Raw genomic sequence first — 20,437 nt, forward strand, 5'->3', positions numbered from 1 at the left:
ACATAACTTTAAGACAAAAACTTATAATTTATCAACAGTCATGTTTTTCCATTTATGAATGTTACTTGTGTTTGAGTCATATGAGGTTTATGCACCATGGTAAAAAATAAAGTCATTAACACAGTGTCTCATTCACAGAAGTTATTAACTAAAAAGCAGTTTTTAAATTATTACACAATTATGTATAACGCATATGTTATTATGCAACAGAATTAGAGTTGCTATTGAGTTGCCGAAATGTAGGTCAGATGAAAATTATGATTTAAATCCCTATGTTCTTCACTGGGATTTTTTTTTTAATTCTGAGCCCACCCACACCTGGAGTATTAAAGAACAAACAGGTCTTCTCAAAAGGGTATAACAACAAGGGGGTCCAATCTTGAGTCTATTTTTGTAGTTTACACTAAGATATTCCTCTATGTTACTTTATTTATTTAATATGAATTTGCTGAAAGATTATAAAGAATGAGAAATATACGTTTTCGATTCATATTGTCTGTTGAGGGGCACAGAGAGTAGCTTTCTGTGTTAGGAGGTCTCTATGGGATGCACTGTCATCCTACTGCCTTGGAGTAAACTTGGCATTGAGCAGGATCACTTCAAAGGAAAGTCCATTGGTGAGACAAGCGGTTCAGTATATTTCTGAACTACAATGAAAAGGTAATCTGCGGACAGTAGAGATGGCTCACTGTGGAAAGAAGCTTGTTATATAAACATACTGACATATGTTCTGTCAACAGAACTTATAAAGTTAGAAGGATAGAAATAATTCTGCAGAGTTGTCCTCTCACATTCACATTTATAGCACACACACACACACACACACAAACAGAAACACAAAGACACATACAAACATACACACACAAATGCATGTGCACATACATAATGTACTCATGAACAAACACATAACACACACAAATGTACAAAAACACATGCACACACACATGAGCACTACAGTGATAATGATTAGTTGTTTTAAAAATTAAAAAACAAGTAAGTAGACAGTTTCACTTGTTCATAAGAACACATATAATTAAGTGTTATAATAATTATACTTATCATTTGAATTAATTTCGTGAAATGAGTAAGTTATCTTTTTTAACTCTACCTTGATGAGGTAACAGAAAATCAGAACAATTGAAGAACTTTGCAACTAGTAATCTTAGAAATAGATATGAAATTCTTCCTAGTATATTTCAAGGATAATACAGTAAAGCATTAATACAATCTCTCAAAACATATAGACAACGCTACATGCAGGAAACATAGGTAGTTATGACTTAGAATAAAGAAAATGGCCACTAATATAATATTTTTAATAACAAAGACATACTCTCTATGTAGTACTTCTTTATCTTCTAGGGTCTATATCAAAAATAAATATGACTATAAGAGTGAAGATATTTTTAAGATTTTCAGAGAAAATGTCAAGTCTCAAGAAATATCTAAGCCCTAGAAACAGCAAAATGCATCCTTAAATACAAATCCATCAAAATTCTGAAACTCATAAAATTGTGCAATCAAACATGGACAGAATGAACAGATGGCTCATTTTTAGAAACATTATTGATATGTTTAGTGTTTTGTGTTTCTTGACACAATTTTAATTCTGTCACAAACTAAAATGAGATAACTTTGAAAATGCACGTCATACTACCTGTCCCTACTTTCTTAATTTATTTTATTAGATATTTTCTTTATTTACATTTCAAATGTTATCCTGAAAGTCCCCTATACCCTCCCCCTGCCCCTGCTCCCCTACCCACCCACTCCCACTTCTTGGCACTGGCGTTCCCCTGTACTGGAGCATATAAAGTTTGCAAGACCAAGGGGCCTCTCTTCCCAATGAGGGCCGAATAGGCCATCTTCTGCTACATATGCAGCTAGAGACACGAGCTCAGGAGGTACTGGTTAGTTCATATTGCTGTTCCACCTATAGGTTTGCAGCCCCCTTCAGATCCTTGGNTACTTTCTCTAGCTCCTCCACTGGGGGCCCTGTGTTCCATCCAATAGCTGACTGTGAGCATCCCCTTCTGTGTTTGCCAGGCACTGGCATAGCCTCACAAGAAGCCGCTATATCAGGGTCCCTTCATTTATTTTTACGTATTCCATTCATTCTTTGAGAATTTCATACAATGACTTTTTGTCATTTATTTGTTTGTTTGTTTGTTTGTTTATTTATTTTTTATACTCCAGATTTTATTCCCTCCTACTCCTCTGGTCCACCCTCCGACAGTTCCACATCTCATACATCTTCCCCACCCCGCTGTCTCTATGAGGATGTCTTCACCACCTACAACCCACCCAGTAAGATCTCTCAACTCCCTGGGGGCTCCTAGTATTTTGAGGGATAGGTGTATCTTCTTTGATTGAACCCAGATCTGGCAGTCCTCTGTTGTATATGTCTTGGGGGCCACATATCAGCTGGTGTATGCTGTCTGGTTGGTGGTCCAGTGTTTGAGAGATGTCTGGGTTCCAGGTTGAAATTGCTGGTCCTCCTAGAGGGTTGCCCTCCTCCTCAGCTTCTTCCAGTCTTTCCTGAATTCAACCACAGGGGTCAGTAGCTTCTTTCCATTGGCTGGGTGCAAATATCTGCATCTGACTCTTTGAGCTGCTTGTTGGGTCTTTCAGGGAGCAGTCATGCTAGGTCACTTTTTGTGTGTGCTCCATAGCCTCAGTAATAGTGTCAAGCCTTGGGACCTCCCCTTCAGCTGGATCCCACTTTGGGCCTGTTGCTGGACCTTCTTTTCTTCAGGCTCCTCTCCATTTTCATCCCTGCAGTTCTTTCAGACAGGAACAAATATGGGTCAGAGTTTTGACCAAGGGGTGGCAACCCCTCCCTCACTTGAAGCCCTGTCTTATGAGTGGAAGTGAGCTTTATAAGTTCCCTCTCCCTACTGTCCAGCATTTTATCTAAGGTCCCTCCCTATGAGTTCTGAGAGTCTCTCACTTTCCAGGTCTGTGGTGCATTCTGGAAGGTCCCCCCAACTTCATTATTCCCAAGGTTGCCTGTTTCAATTCTTTGTGTTGATCATCAGGGCTTCAGTCCTTTTCCTTCACCAATACAAGATCAGGTTCCCCTCACTCCCCAGTCCCTGTCGCCTTTCCCTCCCAAATCTCTCCCCCCTCCCCACTTGTGATTGCTTTCTTCTCCCTCCCAAGTGGGACTGAGGAGTCCTCACTTGGGCCTTTCAGTTTGTTGATCTTTTCAGTCCTGTGGACTATATCTTGGGTATTCTGTACCTTTTCTTTCTTTCTTTCTTTCTTTCTTTCTTTCTTTCTTTCTTTCTTTCTTTCTTTCTTTCTTTCTTTCTTTCTTTCTTTCTTTCTTTCTTCTGCTTTCTTTTTTGGCTAATATCTACTTATTAGTGAGTACATACCATGCATGNCCTTTTGTGTCTGAGTTACCTCACTCATGATGATATCTTCTAGTTCCATCCATTTGCCTTCAAAACTTAGGATGTCCTCATTCTTACCAGCTGAGTAGTATTCCATTGTGTAAATGAACCACATTTTGTGTATCCATTCTTCTGAGGTAGGATATCTGGGTTGTTTCAGCTTTTGACTATCACAAACAAGGCCACTATGAAAATAGTGGAACATGTGTCCCTGTGGGATGTTGGGGCATCTTTTGGATATATTCCCAAGAGTGGTATTGCTGGTTCTTCAGGTAGCTCTATTTCCAATTTGCCGAGGAACCTCCAGATTGATTTCCAGAGTGGTTGTACCATTTTGCAATGTCCCATCAGCAATGGAGGAGTGTTCCTCTTTCTCCACATCCTCGCCAATATGTGTTGTCACCTATTGTTTTTATCTTAGCCATTCTGATTGGTGTAAGGTGGAATCTCAGGGTCGTTTTGATTTGCATTTCTCTGATCACTAAGCACTTTGAACATTTCCTTAGGTGTTTTTCAGCCATTCGAGATTCCTCTGTTCTGGATTCTGTTTAGTTCTATACCCCATTTTTAGGTTGTTTGATTTTTTTGGTGGTTAGGTTCTTCAGTTCTTTATATATTTTGGATATTAGCCCTCTATTGGATGTGCAGTTAGTGATGTTTTTTTTTTTTTTTTTTTCCAATCTGTAGGTTGGTGATTTATCTTATTGACAGTGTCCTTTGTCTTACAGAATCTGTATTCGTTCCCCAACTCTTCCCCTTACCACACTCTGAATCTTTCCACCCCTCCCCATCTACCTTTGAGATTTCTTCCTCTGTATGTCTTCTCCTCCTATTGACACATCTCCTTCTCTTTTCTTCATTTCCCATCTAGTCCAGTTTGAGCTGGAGAGTTAGTCTTAAGAGCAGGGCTTCAGTGGGCTCACCAGGGTTCACACACTAAAGAAAACTAACCTGACCCTCCCTCTCTTAACAGCTGTCAAGTGCCAATATCTCCTTCTTAATGGTGGAATTATATATCTGTCTTTCCCATTCTGTATTGGAGTTTTGACTGGCTGGAGGTTGCTCAAGTCTTGGCTATGCTGTCATAATCACTGTGAGTTCATATGTACATCTGCTGTGTTGTGTCTGAAAAAGGGGTTCCTTGAATTTACCCTCTAATCCTGTCCCTTGCACCCTTTCCATCTCCTCCTCTCTAAAGTTCCTTAAATATTAGAGAAAGCTATGAATCTCTGATTTAGGTACTGATATCTCACAGAATTTTGTTCTCAGCACATTGACCATTTGGTGAGTCTCTGCATTGATTGCCATTCACTACAAGAAGAAGCATCTGTGTCATAAGAGTAATATCCTAATTTACCTAGAGAATATGTTAGCTAAATAAGGAAAATACTATTTTAAGCAGTGAAGGTGGTAAAATTTAAATTTAAAATGTTACAATAAGTTAAATTTATTGACTGTTAGGCTGTGTGAAAATTTTAAAGTTGAAATCCCATGAGACAATATAGATAACTTCAAGAAAGCAGTTGTACGATTTTAATATTTTGCAGTTAATATAAAAAGTACCAGATGTACTTCTTTACTGAGTAAAGGGATGGAGATCTCCCATTATTTTTTAGTAGTCTTTAAAAACTCTCTACTTACAAGTTGAATTCTTTTAAAGATAAGGGGGAATAGTCCTAATGGAAAAGTAAGATTCCCAACTCTAATGCCTGAAACCAGGTAACACAGTTTCTAAATGGGAAAAGAGGAAGAGAGAAAAGTGATGAACCCTTAATACTGTAAGCTCTTCTAACTGAGATGTGGTAGTAATTGCTTTTTATTTTTTTGTGCCATCTCCTGGAAATGGTAATGCTTTCAAGTGAGGATCAAAGAGAATGACCTACATACAAAATAGATTGTAGTATGTAGTTACATTTTCATCCTTTGTAATATGCTTTTTGCAACCATACTTCTAATAAGAAACACAGCATAATGCTCCTCATTTTTAAAAATGAGTTGCCACTAAGGTCAGATCAGGTATTTGGGAACCACAAAGGAAAAAAAAAAAGCTGATTTTTGTCCAAGGTGTTAATACCAAGATATGAACCAGTATGCACAGACAACACTTACACACTTAAATAAAATTCGAGATTCAGAAATACACAGTCAGAATAGATATTTTATTTGTCTAATGCAATATATGTATGTGTACGGTATGTTTGTTTCTTTGTGTGTGTGTGTGTGTGTGTGTATGTGTGTGTGTGTGGAGAGAGAGAGAGAGAGAGAGAGAGAGAGAGAGAGAGAGAGAGAGAAAGAGAGAGAGAGACAGACCAGAAATATTAAATCATCTATTTTTTAGCCCCAAAGACTCTTACAATGCAAATGTTTTAATATAAGGAAGAACAATAGAATGCTATAATCTATAATCACACTTAATATACAATCACATTCAATACTCAATCGAATTTTATGCTTTTTGTTCCAAAACTGGTTAGTCAGATTCTCATATGTTAACCACATAATTCACTATGAATATTTCACCAGAAAAGGCATCTCTTGTCAAGCCATGACAAGATTGTCTGGTACCTAACAATGTAAATCTTCCCAGGGAGCAATATATGAACATAGTCTTTCACCTGATCCACTAGATATTCCCAGTGATTAAAAAGCACCAGAAGCACCAGTTTCTACTGGAAGTTTCCTAGCTAGGAAATGTCAGATACCAGATTCAGTGGTATCAGGACAAAGGAGAATGACTCATTTGCAAATTCTTCCCAGTGTCGGTCATTTGTAATATTCTTTCCTTTAACAGGTTAAAATGGTATCTGATGCTCTTATGATACTTACAAAGTACTAGTGGTTGCTCTTTGATGTCATCCATTAGATAACAGAAGGCAAATTAAATTACATTTATTGACTTTCAAGGTAGGGTGGGTATACTGAAACTTATTGCACAAGCTGAGATTACAGATGACATTACTTCCATAAAGATATCCAAATTGGAAATGCATTCTTATCACACTGCCCCTCCTTTAAAAGGAAAAATATACTTTTGGCATATGGTGTGTATGGGGGGGGAGGGTCAGTCATTTCAGAGAGAAGCAAGTAAACTGATGGATGTTAGCCAAGGTGTATTTATTTACCAACTTTGGTATATCTACAGATAGCTTTAAGGATGTATAATAAAATTGAAATAGATTAACAGTATACTTTCAGTAGTAGAAGCTGAGTCTATAAAATATAGCTACTTTTGTTTTAGTTACAGGATTTATATGTTTTGTGCAGAACCTAGTATGCTATCTTTGGATAACTATCTATTGAGTCTTTGTCCTATAATCATAATAAAACTTAATATGTACTCCTATTAAAAGAAAAAATTTCTACATTATCGTACTCAAGACAAAAGGGCACTTAAACAATTGAATAATATTTGTGTCTTACAAGAAAACAGAGTTTGTATAAAGCACATTCTACATAAAACACTGCGGGAAATGCTTTCACTTGGATGCTTGTGTTGTGTTACTTTGCTACGTTGCAGAAGAAAATCTCCTGAATGAGCTAGCAATATCTACTGAAACATTTTTATAGTGTTCTGCTAATCCCAGCTCTGCTTGAGTGTGCTCTCAGTGATACTTTCATAGATGAGCAAACACCTCCAAATCAAACTCAGGAGATGAAAATGTAAACTTTGCACAAACTAAAAGTGTTCAAACACATATGAAAATGTGCTTCTTATTTACAAAAAGTTATATTCTATAAAGTCATAAAATCCTGCATTTGGAGGACACAAGGAAAAAGAGTTTCTTAAATTGTTAAACATACAATAAGAAAATAATAGCAATAATCAACATTGCTAAAAATTTAAGCAAGATTAAACGCATGCTCAGTAAACATGAATTGACTACATTAACCATTTAGTATATCAATACTGTGAACTTATATAAGGAATCTTCTAAATCATTTCTCCCTATGATGCATGGCTTGTCTCCATTCTCACTTCAGTTATTAACTCTGAAAGAGTTATAACTTATAAAAACAGTGGGATATTGTTTTTAAGTTTTATTACTTATAAAAACTGAGGGGATGGGATTTCAAAGTATGTCTTTCAAATTATAGTATATTTTTTGTTTTGAAGACTCTCCTTTGGTAAGTGGTTAAAAATAAAAAATAAAAATAAAACTTTTGATTAAGATTTTCTCTTTTGGTTTTTGATGTTTTCTACCATCATTAGATCAAGTGGAAAGATAGTTAATGAATAGTTTCTGCCAGAAAAGCAATCTACTCTTTACACGGATACTACAATCTTGGCTAAAGAATATGAATCTATAAATTCTGTGAGAAAAATAAAAAAAATTTAAAAAAAGAAATGTTCAGCATTCAACTAGTTCTAACAAGCAAGGACTCCAGTAAGGTCATAAATTTCAGTTAAACATTCAAAGTTTTAGGAATGATTTAAGAATATAGTTTCAAGAAAATATTGTATATTTCTTCTTATTTTCCTCCTCCTCATGTTTCTCATGCTGATTATCCTCCTCCTTCTCTGCCTGGTATTTCTTAACATCATTGGAATTTTTCTTATGTACAGTCTATGACCCATAAACCAAAGAGGTATTTTAGAGAGTGAATAATCAGATTTACTGAATTCTGTCATGAAGTTACCTAACCCAGGATGATTTTTCATGCCTCCAAGTACTGCGAAGTATTAGCTCTACATTTCCTTGTCCCGTAATCTATCTATAAACTTATCTTTTTAGAAAATTCAATTAAATATAGCAATTTAAAAAAATAAACTGTTCTATATTATGAGAATATAAGTTAGTAAACCATTGCTACATTAAGCCAAAAGATGTAGGGAATGGACTCATGGGCGAGTCTGGTAGGGTAAAAATTCAGAATACTCATTTGATTATTTGATGATTGTAATACAAAACTAATAAATGCCATGTGAGTTATTTATCTCATATTTTAGGAATGGTGACATCTCTAAAGGAAGAGAATTTTCCCTATAATTTCAGTATATCTGCTAGATACTTGGGATAGTCAAGTTCACATTTTAGAACATATACTTGCTGACTCTTGAGCAGTAATTTCTCACAGGTCTCTTTAAAGGTCCCACAAACAAATACATCTGTGGAACTGATCAATACATTTTTTCTTCATACAGAGGTGGAATTCAAGAATGGGTCCTTCTCTATTATATCTAAAGTTGAAGTTGAAATCCATAACTTGTAAGTAGGAAATATTCTATCAAATATGTACAGAGCTCATTTTCATTTACCTCTAAGCTGGGCTGTTCACTGAGCTGCTTTACTTAAAGGGTCTCTGACCCTCAATGGATAAAATAAACACTCATGAGACATCTATTGTTCATTTAGGACACTTTTCATGTCCCAAATCCTAAGTCTGGATTTGTCAACTACAGTGATCAAACCGCAGAAAACTGGCTTCCTAACACCAATCAAGTAGACAGCTCTGGGCAACATGGGTTTGATGTCCCTCAGATCCTCAGTGAGATCATGGTATTGAAACTCAGTAGTTTGGATGTCAACATTTCATCATCCACTTTTTTTTTTTTAAATACTGGTACAGTCTGCATTGAATTTCATATTATTATACTAATATTCTAGTACATTTATTTTCATGTTATTTATGCTTATAATACATTCATGTTGAAACATAATTTTTCATTATTTGAGGATAAATCATACTTACAAACATTGTATTGGAACTTGAAAAGAAGCTACTACATTAGTCTCTTTTTGTTTTTTTTTTCTTCTTTGACCTGAGCAGCCCAGAATGTAAATTCCTAATAATTTAGTGTTAATATTATTCTCACTGAGTTGCTGAAGTAATTTATGCACATGTACTTAACTCCTGTGTCATGATGATCCAAGTAAAACTCCCTTAAATCTGTAGTATGTGGATAAGAGACACAGTTACTAAGAACTCATGTCTTAACACTTTCTACACCAGTGTTTCTCAACCTTTTATATACAGTGCTACAACTCTTTTATACAGTTCCTCATGTTGTGGTGACCCCCAACCATAAAATTATTTTGATTTCCATCATGTAACTGTAACTTTGCTTCTCTTATGAATCAATGTATATATCTGATATGCAGGATATCTGATATGTGAGCCCTATAAAAGATCCATATGATCCTCAATGCAGTCATGAACCACATATTAAGAACCACTGATTTACATATATATAATGTGAGGGTTCAGTTCAAAATATAACAATCCTTTAATATAGTGGATTTTACTTTTTTTATTTCCTACTTAAAAGTCCAGTAACAAAAAATGGAGTAGGGTAATGAATTTCATATTCATTATATGAAAATGATATATAATTTATATAAAAGCATAAGGCATATATAAAATCATTTATAATACTTTTCCCTAAGTAACAATGAAAGTCTGTATGATGCATATTTACTGTTTCATTCTTATTTCTTCCATTTTATAAAATATCAAAATAAAATGACTAGTGGCTTTTATTCCTTCTTGTTGATTTTCACCAACTTCTATGAACATTTTCTATTCACTGTTCAACATTAGTTTATCTTTTGATATCTTTATAATAGAGATCTAATAAATCAAACCATAGTCTAAAATTTTAACCTGGAAATATCTCCTTTGTAGAGGACTTGAAGATAATTATGATATGTGTGTGATCTTAAGTGCAGTCATGCCCACATCCAGAAATCACAGAATAGATCATCTTAACTCAATCTAAAGTAAAACTCTTATTAACACTGATTATTTCATTATTGTCCCATACATAAGGAGAGTCCCCATTTCCACATTCTCATATCTCAATAAAGCTTGCAAAGCTGTCAAAAGCACATATTCAAAATAACTGTCAGTCAGTGTCAATTAATCTATTTAAATAGTGTCTACAACAACACAAACCTAAGAATTAAAAAACAGACACTGTATCTTGCTAGTCACTGTCTTATTTTGATAAGGATTTGTTTTATGTTAGTTATTTTAAAAACACATTTGTATGATGTCTAGAAAAACACATCAAGAACTTTCATTAAAAATAATAATATATACATATATAAATATATATGCTATATAGATCATATAAATATCAATATAAAAATAATAAATAAGTCTTCAAGAGTTCAGCACCTTGTAAGATGCATCCAAGAATTCTGGGACACTTACTTCAAATTCGTCGGGATGGTGCCTAATATCTTCTGTGTGTTCAGTAGAGACACTAGGTTATGATGATTCTGCAGAAGGGTCTCTAGAAATGTTATCTCTGGCAGCTTTTTATCTGAATTTATTATGTCTAGCAGTATCAAACACTAGTTCAGAAAGTAGTAGATAACTACTATACTCCAGAGATATAATGTCTTACTGGAGAAACTGGAGTTTCTGCAGATACCATTTTGACATAAAATAGACTCAGCTGCTAAGATCTGCCTACTACACCTTCTGTCTTAGTGGTCCACAAATTGAGGACTACTTACTTAGTGCTTTTAAACTGATGAACAAATCATGCACAGAGATTTTTTTAAATGGCATTGAATTAATCCAGGGTTAAAATTGGCATAAAAGCAGCGAAGGGAAGTTCTTTAGATGTTTCACTTTAACAATCTACTTTCAAGGGCAGCAAACTAAACTGATTAACTCAACTTAAACCTAGATATAGGAGAATTATTACTGATATCAGACTGGAAATGACAGATAGTGGCTGCCCCAGGAAAGAATAAACATGATCTCATTAATGGTAAAAGAGACTAGTGTGTATATTGGTAGATTGTAGGCATTTTAAAAATTAGAGTTTGTGGACAAATTTTGCTGAGGAAATTCTGAAACTTTGGAAAAGCATTTTAATGACAGATTTTCTAGAATATTATGAAATATCAACAAATTCACACCCATATTAGAGTATCAGAGAGTAAAGTCATCCAATATTTAATATTTATGTAGAGTATGACTATCTGTTCATATCCTGTTGGATGTTTATCTATGTGTAAAAATGTCAATAAAGATATAAATTCATAGCATGAAGATGGTTCAAAGGACAAGTAACATAAATTCCTGTTAATCAAAATGGAGGCCAGGCATGGTGGCGCACGCCTTTAATCCCAGTGCTGGGAAGGCAGAGGCAGGTGAATTTCTGAGTTCGAGGCCAGCCTGATCTACAGAGTGAGTTCCGGGACATCCAGGGCTGCACAGAGAAACCCTGTCTTGAAACAACAACAACAACAACAAAAATGGATGAGCACATAGATATGTTGAAACACAAAGAATAAAATATAATTAATGAATTTCAGAATTAAGTCTAACAGAACTTTGGCTGAGTACAGTTGCAGCTTTTCACTCTTTGAATATGTACATTGAATTCTTCCACACTATCTTCTAAATGTATTCAGTTGTCTTGGTTCCACAATGAGAGAACTGTTCCTGGCAACTTCCTACACCCATAATTTTTGGTATAGTCTTAATTATTGCTGATCTGGAGTTGTACCAGTAATAATATATCCCTTATCCTGAGAATATTAGAATAAGCTTTGCCACCCAACCAATCTTTTTTGTTACGTTTTCAAGTTTGATATCTACTGGCACTTCCAGTTAACATTAAAGAGTGGTTAAATGAAACTAGCAGTTATCTAAGAGTTGTCTATAGATTCCTTGGGATTCTGTGTTGGCAACGTTTAACATTACTGACTTCTTAGACAGATGATGTTTAACCACACAGACATTGAATTCCTGCTTAGGGAGTCTCTGTCTCTCCGTCTCTTTCTCTCTGTTTCTGTCTATCTCTTCTCTGAAATGTAATATGAGGTTTGTTATCATATCAGCATGGACGTTTTACATGAAATTAAACAAAATAATAATGAGTGAGCCTTTCAGCAAAAACTCTCAAAATATGCTGGTAGCAAAAGTTAATAATGAATTACAAATTTTATTCTTCAAAAATACATACATTTTCATGAATGCAGCTATAATTAAATTAATGCTTCCCAAGATGAATGCTCCTTTTAAGTTTTCAGAACAATTGCATGTCTTCTGAGATTGTACATGCACCACACTGAAGTGATATTTTTTAAATGTAACATTTAATTAAAAGAAATTATATTTAATCTTAAAGGAAACCTATTTCTCTGTTCTATTCTCTAATATCAACTATGTGCATTTCCCATATCAAGCCATTCTCCAAGTCACAGTGGACTTCAATTGGGTTCTATACAACCAACTTCAATCCAGGCACTAGGCTTACAGCTGATACCATAAGGCTCATTGCACTGCAGGCATCAATTGTAAGCAGTGGTTCCACATTTGGCTGCTATTATTGTGATTTGTTAAATTGACCTTCGATGTTCTTATGTACCCTTTTCAGCTCAGATGATTAATGTATTAGTTAGCTACAACCAATTATTAAAACTGCAATGAAGGTTCATATAGAAGGAACAGAGAATATCTAGAAAATGTAGATAAGATGAGATCTTCAAGAGATGAAGCACATGCCCTTGGAGTTGGAATGCACCAACCTCCCAATGTGTATCAGCCTGGAAATTCTCTGCATTCATCGTTTGAGTATTTGATGAGGATTGCCTTAAATAGACATGGTTGATTAACTCATAAGCTATGTAATTAGCTCAATTGCCAGCCTCCCATTACTCTCTCCAAAAGTCAGGGTGAAGCTGCCACTTCCATCTGTCTCAACTTTGGTTTCTATTCTGCCCTCAAATGACACTTGACATCAAGCAATGAAGATTCCCCAGTGTCTTCTCGGGAATAAGGCTGTTGTGTGTCTTATTCTCTGTACCCTTCTTTACACAGACAAAACAATAAACATCTGTTCTTACTTGCAACTTTATATGTTATCATTTTGATTCCTTCCTAATGTCAACTGGCTTGACTGAAGATATGCTGGTTTTTGAGGTTTCCCAAGCTCCTATTAGATTTGGCTTCTCATTTGCTTGCTATTCATGAGTCTTTGGATAAGACTCATGAACTAAACCCAGGCACCTGGTTATCTCTTGTATAATATGTCCATGTCAGTGGAAATGTGGTTTTCTCTCTTTGATATGTAAGCATAAGATACATTTTCAGAGATAACAAACAAACAAACAAATAAAACTCATTTGACATATTTAGCCCCATCAATAATTGTTGATAGGAATTACAACTATATTTAGATAGCTTCCTGTAGACACCTTTAAAACAGAGGTTAAATTTTCAATGCTGCACTATATCAATTAATATTGAATTCTTATAAGTCAATTTGTCAATGAATTGAGGAATTTAGAAAAGTAAGCTTTTGAGTATATATAATATACTATCTGTACTTATAAAATTTCAAACATGTTTGACTCTAAGAATTGATAAATAAATAAATAAAATTCAACATCAACTTTGAACCTCTGAATTCAAGTCCAGTTTGGTCAACACAGAGATTGACAGGGCGGTCAGGGCTACATGTCAAAACCTTGTCTTGAAAAACTAAAAAACTAAAAAACTAAAAATATTTTAGCTGGGTAGAAGTGGTGGTACTTACCTTTAGTCCTAGCACTCAAGAGGCAGAGGCTAATGAATCTTTTAGTTCAAGACAAGCCTGGACTACAGAGTGAGTCTCAGGATTGCCAAGGCTCCATAGAGAAACCCAGTCTCAGAAAAGGAGAAGGAAGAGGAGAAAACAGAAGGAAGGAAAAGAAAGAAAGAAGGAGAAACAAGAAAGAATAAGAGAATAAGAATAAGAGAAAGAGGAAGGAGAGAGAGAAGAGTGAGAGAAAGAGGAGAGAGAGTTAAGCATTAACATAAATGACTATAAGAACTATAAAAATATATGGTTCATGGATGTTTTACCCTGGGCAACATTTAAGTAGGTGAACCTTCTCATTAGGACTAGCTCCTTGTTTGTCTATCAGTTAGCTATTCACTTCTCCAACTCCATAAGGCTACATGCACTTCACAGACTCCCTGGAGAAAGCACTATCACGTTGAAGTACCTATTTTCATCCCAGAACCAATGTTTTAAAGAGCCGATTCTCTGCTGGCGATTAGAGAAAATGTACTTTATGTAAAATGCATTTTAAACATTGTTTTTCATAAGAGAGTGAACGCAAAGGAGGAAAGCTGGTGATTAGCAATTTCCATAAAGACGGAGACTCAGTGTTTTAATCCTTCACTTTACACTCTCATTCTCAAACAGTAGGTTTTTAACTCACAAAATACATTTCATCAACCACAATATTTCAAGTCTTCCACTTACTTATGGTTACACTTCAAAAGAACATGGTCATGATCTATGAAGTGGAGTAATTCGGGAGTTTTACTGAACCAAGATTCTTTTTAGTAGCTAACACTTGAAAAAATATAGAAAGATTTCTAGAAAAACGTGATGTGGAAACCACACATCTACACACCAGTTTCTACTCTATAAAATAAGAAAAAAGTCTGAAGGAATGGTGAAGAACGAATTAGCACCTTAAAGTCAAAAGTAAAATTTGATAGGAAATAGCATGGGTGGTTAACAAAAGGCCTCCGACCTACCTTTCTAAAAACAGTCTGAGAAATGGACAAGATTTTAATGCTTAGAAAGAAGTGCCTGCTGTCAGTCTTGATGACTTGAGTTGTACCCTCATAATTCACATGGTAGTTGAAGAGACATGCCCTGGCATGTGGACACACAGACACAGACACAGACACACACACACACACACACACACACACACACACACACACACACACACACATGCACACACATACATTTATATGTATATAAGAAATACACATATACATATAAGAAAATATACATACATATTATACATACATTTATATATATATGAAATATTTTTAAAAGAAGGAAGAGGTATAGTGATGAGAAAAACAAACTCAGAATAGAAAAGCACCGCACTTCCAGTGAGGCAGAAAGGAAGGGATGAGCTCTTAAAGGAACATTGAACCATTCTGAAGATGCTTTTGTTTGTCAAAGCTATGGTGGGGTGATAAGAGCAGGAAGTACAGGTAGGTAGTATACTGAGAGCAGAGATGCAGCTGCAGATCCTATAGCCCAGACATTCTAGTCTTTCCATCATAGCAAGGAATTATCTTGCCCAAAATGCTAATACTGGCAATACTGAGAGAATATGCATTAGATGAAACCCTATGCCCTATGAAGCAACAAATAAAACAACAACAAAAACAAAAACAAGAAAACTTATACAGATACAAAGAGTATTAAATGAATTGCCTTACACTTTTGTTCAACTAATTTACCATTTACTAAATTGCATTCTGAACCATGGAGCATTCACTGATAATATCTTCATAAGTGAGTGAAATTGTTTCTGAAACAGATATATACTGTTTGGATAAATGGTCCATGTCCACCAGGCTAATATTTGAAGACTTGGTATCTGACTAGTGTCATGCTGACGGGTTATTGTGCTGTTATGAAAGAACTCATGAATAGATTAATCCACTGGCAAGTTTGTTACTGAATGGGCTATTGAAAGATGGCCTCTATCTCAAGGTACTATGTTCTTGGGATTTGTCTTTGAAAAGTAGATCTTGTCTCTGGATCTTTCTTTTCTTGGTCTTTCTGCTTTCTGGCTTCCAAGAGGTGAACAACTCTCAGTCATGATGCTTTTCCATCATGATATTTCTCTTTCCATAGTCAAAGAGCCATGATTTCCATGTTGGAAATAATGAATCCCATACTTCTATCCTTTATTTTTTCCAACAGGTATTGTGCCACCATGATGATAATTGACAAATATAGAAGACTACTACAAAAGATAGCCTTTTACTGTATCTGGGCACATGAGTCAAAGGCCACTGCAAGAGATCGTGAGAAGAATTTGGGAATTTTAGTGAAGTGTCCTAGGCAGAGCTTAATGGAAGTACTTGGCAGGTATTCAGAAGAGGAGAATTTAGTGAGGAACGCAGACAGTAAAGACTACCTTCTAAGGCTTCAAATGAAAAGAAGCATTCTGCTAGGAGTTGGACTGAAGGCATTTGTGTTACTTTTCTGCCAAGAGCTTGTCTATATTTTGTTTATGCCCTGTTCTTGAGTATGTATTTGTTATGAAATAATTAATTAATCTGATGGAAAATTTCAAGGCAACTGTATTAATGGCATTTTCCTTACTGTACTAAAACATTTGAAAGGAAAAAAAAAACATAAAAGGAGGGGGACATATTTCAGATAATTAGTTCATAAGGTATAGTGTTTTGTGCGATATTTTCAAAAACCACCTACACCAATGCCGGCTATGTGTCCACAATGTGGTCTCACCTCCCCAGTTAGGAGCTGCAAGTGGCAGTCTTCCCAGGTTCCCAAGTTAGCCTGCCATCACATAGCGGATGTATTTCTCAATCCATCCTTCTCTTGTAGCTAGCCTGCTGATACTGGCAGCTGCTGGCTATGAACTCCAGAGGTTTATAATTTCTCAGTAAGATTTATAACTGTTTATAAATTTCTAAGATTTCTAAGATTTATAACTGTTTATAATTTCTCAGTAAGATTTATAAACTGTTTATAACTGTTATACCCACCCAATGAACTCAAAACTCAATTGGTATAAACACAAGCTGCACATCTAGATGGGACAAATGTACCCTATAAAACTCTATTGTCCTTCTAAGATATGCAGAGCTACCTGTAACTCTTTCAAGCCACATGGATCAGGTTCTTCTTCCTTCATCTTCTCTCTTCTGTCTATCTTTGTCTCCTCTCTGAAACTTTCAGCCCCACCTTCTTTTTCCATTGCCCAAACACAGGGTCTAGCCTTATATTTCACCTGCCATCAGCTGCATAATGACAGCAAGGCACAGTGTAGCCCATTGCAGTGGTAAAAACATATCAGAATTCATGGCAACAATAGCATGTGGTAGAGACTTCTTAAGTCACCCTGAAGCAGGAAATAGAAAAAGGTTGGCCAGGAATGTCTTAGTAAATTTTCTGTTGCTGTGAACAGAAAACATGACCATGGCAACACTTATCAAGGAAATCATTTAACTGAGACTTGTTTACAGTTTCAATGACAGTCCACAATAATCTATGCAAGTGGACATGTCACTGACAAGTACCTGAATGTTCTACATCTGGATCTACAGGGAAAAGAAAGATTCTACGTGATGTCCCTCAACAGAGGAATGGATACAGAAAATGTGGTACATTTACACACTGGAGTACTACTCAGCTACTAAAAACAATGAATTCATGAAATTATTAGGCAAATAAATGGAACTAGAAAATATCATCCTGAGTGAGGAAATCCAATCACAAAAGAACATACATGGTATGCACTCACTGATAAGTGGATATTAGCCCAGAAGCTTGGAATACCCAAGATACAATTCACAGACCTCATGAAACTCAATAGTAGGAAGACCAAAGTGTGTATACTTCGGTCCTTTTTAGAAGGGAAAATGAATTACCCACGGAAGGAGTTGCAGAGAAAACTTGTGGAGCGGAGACAGAAGGAAAGACCATGCAGAGACTGCCCTACCTGGGGATCCATCCCATATACAGTCACCAAACCCATACACTATTGTGGATGCCAACAGAGCTTGCTAACAGAAGCCTCTTATAGCTGTCTCATGAGGGACTCTACCAGTGCATGACAAATACAGAAGTGGATGCTTTAAGCCAATCATTGAGCTGAGCACAGGGTTCCCAATGGAGGAGATAGAGAGGACCCAAGGAGCTGAAGGGGTTTGCAGCCCCATAAGAGGAACAACAATATGAACCAACCAGTAACCTCAGAGCTCCCAGGGACTAAACAACCAACCAAAGAGTACACATGGTGGAACTCATGGCTCTAACTGCATATATAGCAGAGGATGGCCTAGGCTGTCATCAATGGGAGGAGAGAGCCTTTGTCCAGTGAAGGCTTGATGCCCCAGTGTACGGGAATGCCAGGGTCAGGAAGCAGGAGTGGGTGGGTTGGTAAGCAGGAGAAGGGGTATGGGGACAGAGTGTTTTAGAGGAGAAACCAGGAAAGGGGATAACATTTGAAATGTAAATAAAGTAATTATCTAACACAAAAGAATACCATGATAAAAGAAAAAGAATCTTGGGCTTGGAGTAATCTTTTTGAAATCTTCAAGCACAACCCCAGAGACACATTTCTTCCAATAAGACTACAGGTCCTAATACTTTCAAATAGTGCCACTTCTTGCTGACCAAGTATGAACCTATAGGGGTCATTCTCATTTTATACATCAGAAGAGGTGATTATACTCTTCAAAGTTATGTCCTGAGCAACGTGAAGCTCAGCCTCACTTTCTAGTGATTCCACTAACTGGGATCCAAGAGTACAAAACACAGCCCTACAGGGGATTTCTCATGCAAGCTACAGTGCTATCAATATTTTCCAACACGCTCGCACCCCCTCATAATGCAAGGTGCATATAATGCAATTGCAAAAGTCCTCATGATTTTCACATTGTCCCAACACTGTTCAAAGATTAAAATCTACAGATTGTACTGAGGTCCAAGACAATGACTTAGCTGTGAGCCATAGGAAAGAAGAAGCAAAAATAAAGTTATATATTTTATGATATCATAGATGTCCAGCTCAAAAAGGGAAAGGACAGGAAAGTAACAGTGTAAAAATGAACTCACATCAGAACATAATAAAGTACAGTAAATATTAAACATTATGGCTTCAGTCCAGAACCAGGGGTGCATAGTGTCATCTGAGCTGTAATAGGTTGCAAAGTCTATGTCATACGGGAAAGGAGAATTGCAGTGACCTTGATAAGCTTAGGTATAGTGACTGCTTCACTTCTGGTACTCATTTTCTACGTTTTCCAATTATCAACATGATGATACAATATCTGAAGAAAAATGTAAGAGAGAAAAATATTGATTTTGTACAAAAAATTTCAAATGTGTCAATGCATGGCTATGTGAACTATGGCAAGATGGAAATAGCATTATGAAAGGGCAATAAGCTATTCTATTTGTGACAGACGGGAAACAGAGAGACCGAGAACAGAAAGGTCAAGGGACAAGAGCTACCCTGTAGAATGTTATTCCAGTTGATGCTTCACACTTGGTTTAACAAATATAAGGTTTCTGGTTTCTGGTCTTTCCAACATTCTGGGTCCTACACTATGGCATATATATATATATATATATATATATATATATATATATATATATATATATACAATCATATGTTACTGGAGCATATGTATACATATATATGTACATACATATATAGAAATACATATTTTAATAGATATTTTCTTTATTTACAAATTCAATAGTTATCCCCTTTTGTGGTTTACCCTCTAAAAACCCTCTATCTACTCTTGATTCCCCCTGATCACCAACCCACTCACTCCTGATTCCTGGTTATGGCATTCCCCTATGCTAGGATATTGAACCTTCACAGGACCAAGGACCTGTCATCCCACTGATGACCAACAAGTCTATCCTCTGTTACATATGTGGCTGGAGCCATGGGTTCCTCCATGTGTACTCTTTGGTTGGTTGTTTAGTCCCTGGGAGCTCTTAAATTACTGGTTGGTTCATATTGTTGTTCCTCCTATGGGGCTGCAAACCCCTTTAGCTACTTGGATCTTTCTCTAGCTCCCCATTGGGAATCCCATGATCAGTCCAATGGTTGGCTGAGAGCATCCACCTGTGTATTTGTCAGGCACTGGTAAAGCCTCTCTGGAGACAGCTATGGCAAGCTCCTGTCAGCAAGCACTTGTTGGCATACACAATAGTATCTGGATTTGGTGACTGTATACGGGTTGGATATCCAGGTGGGGCAATCTCTGGATGGTATTTCCTTCAGTCTCTGCTCCTCACTTTGTCTGTGTATCTCCTCCCATGGGTATTTTGTCCCACCTTCTAAGATGGACTAAAGTATCCACCCTTTGGTCTTCCTTCTTCTTGAAATTCATGTGATCTGTGAATTATATCTCTGGTATTCTGAGCTTCTGGGATAATATCCACTTATCAATGAGTGCATACCATGTATGTTTTTTTTTTTTGATTGAGTTACCTCATTCAGGATATTATTTTTTAGTTCCATCCATTTGCCTAAGAATTTCATGAAGTCATTGCTTTT

Source organism: Mus pahari, chromosome 4, assembly GCF_900095145.1.
Source record: "Mus pahari chromosome 4, PAHARI_EIJ_v1.1, whole genome shotgun sequence".
Lineage (NCBI taxonomy): Eukaryota > Metazoa > Chordata > Mammalia > Rodentia > Muridae > Mus > Mus pahari.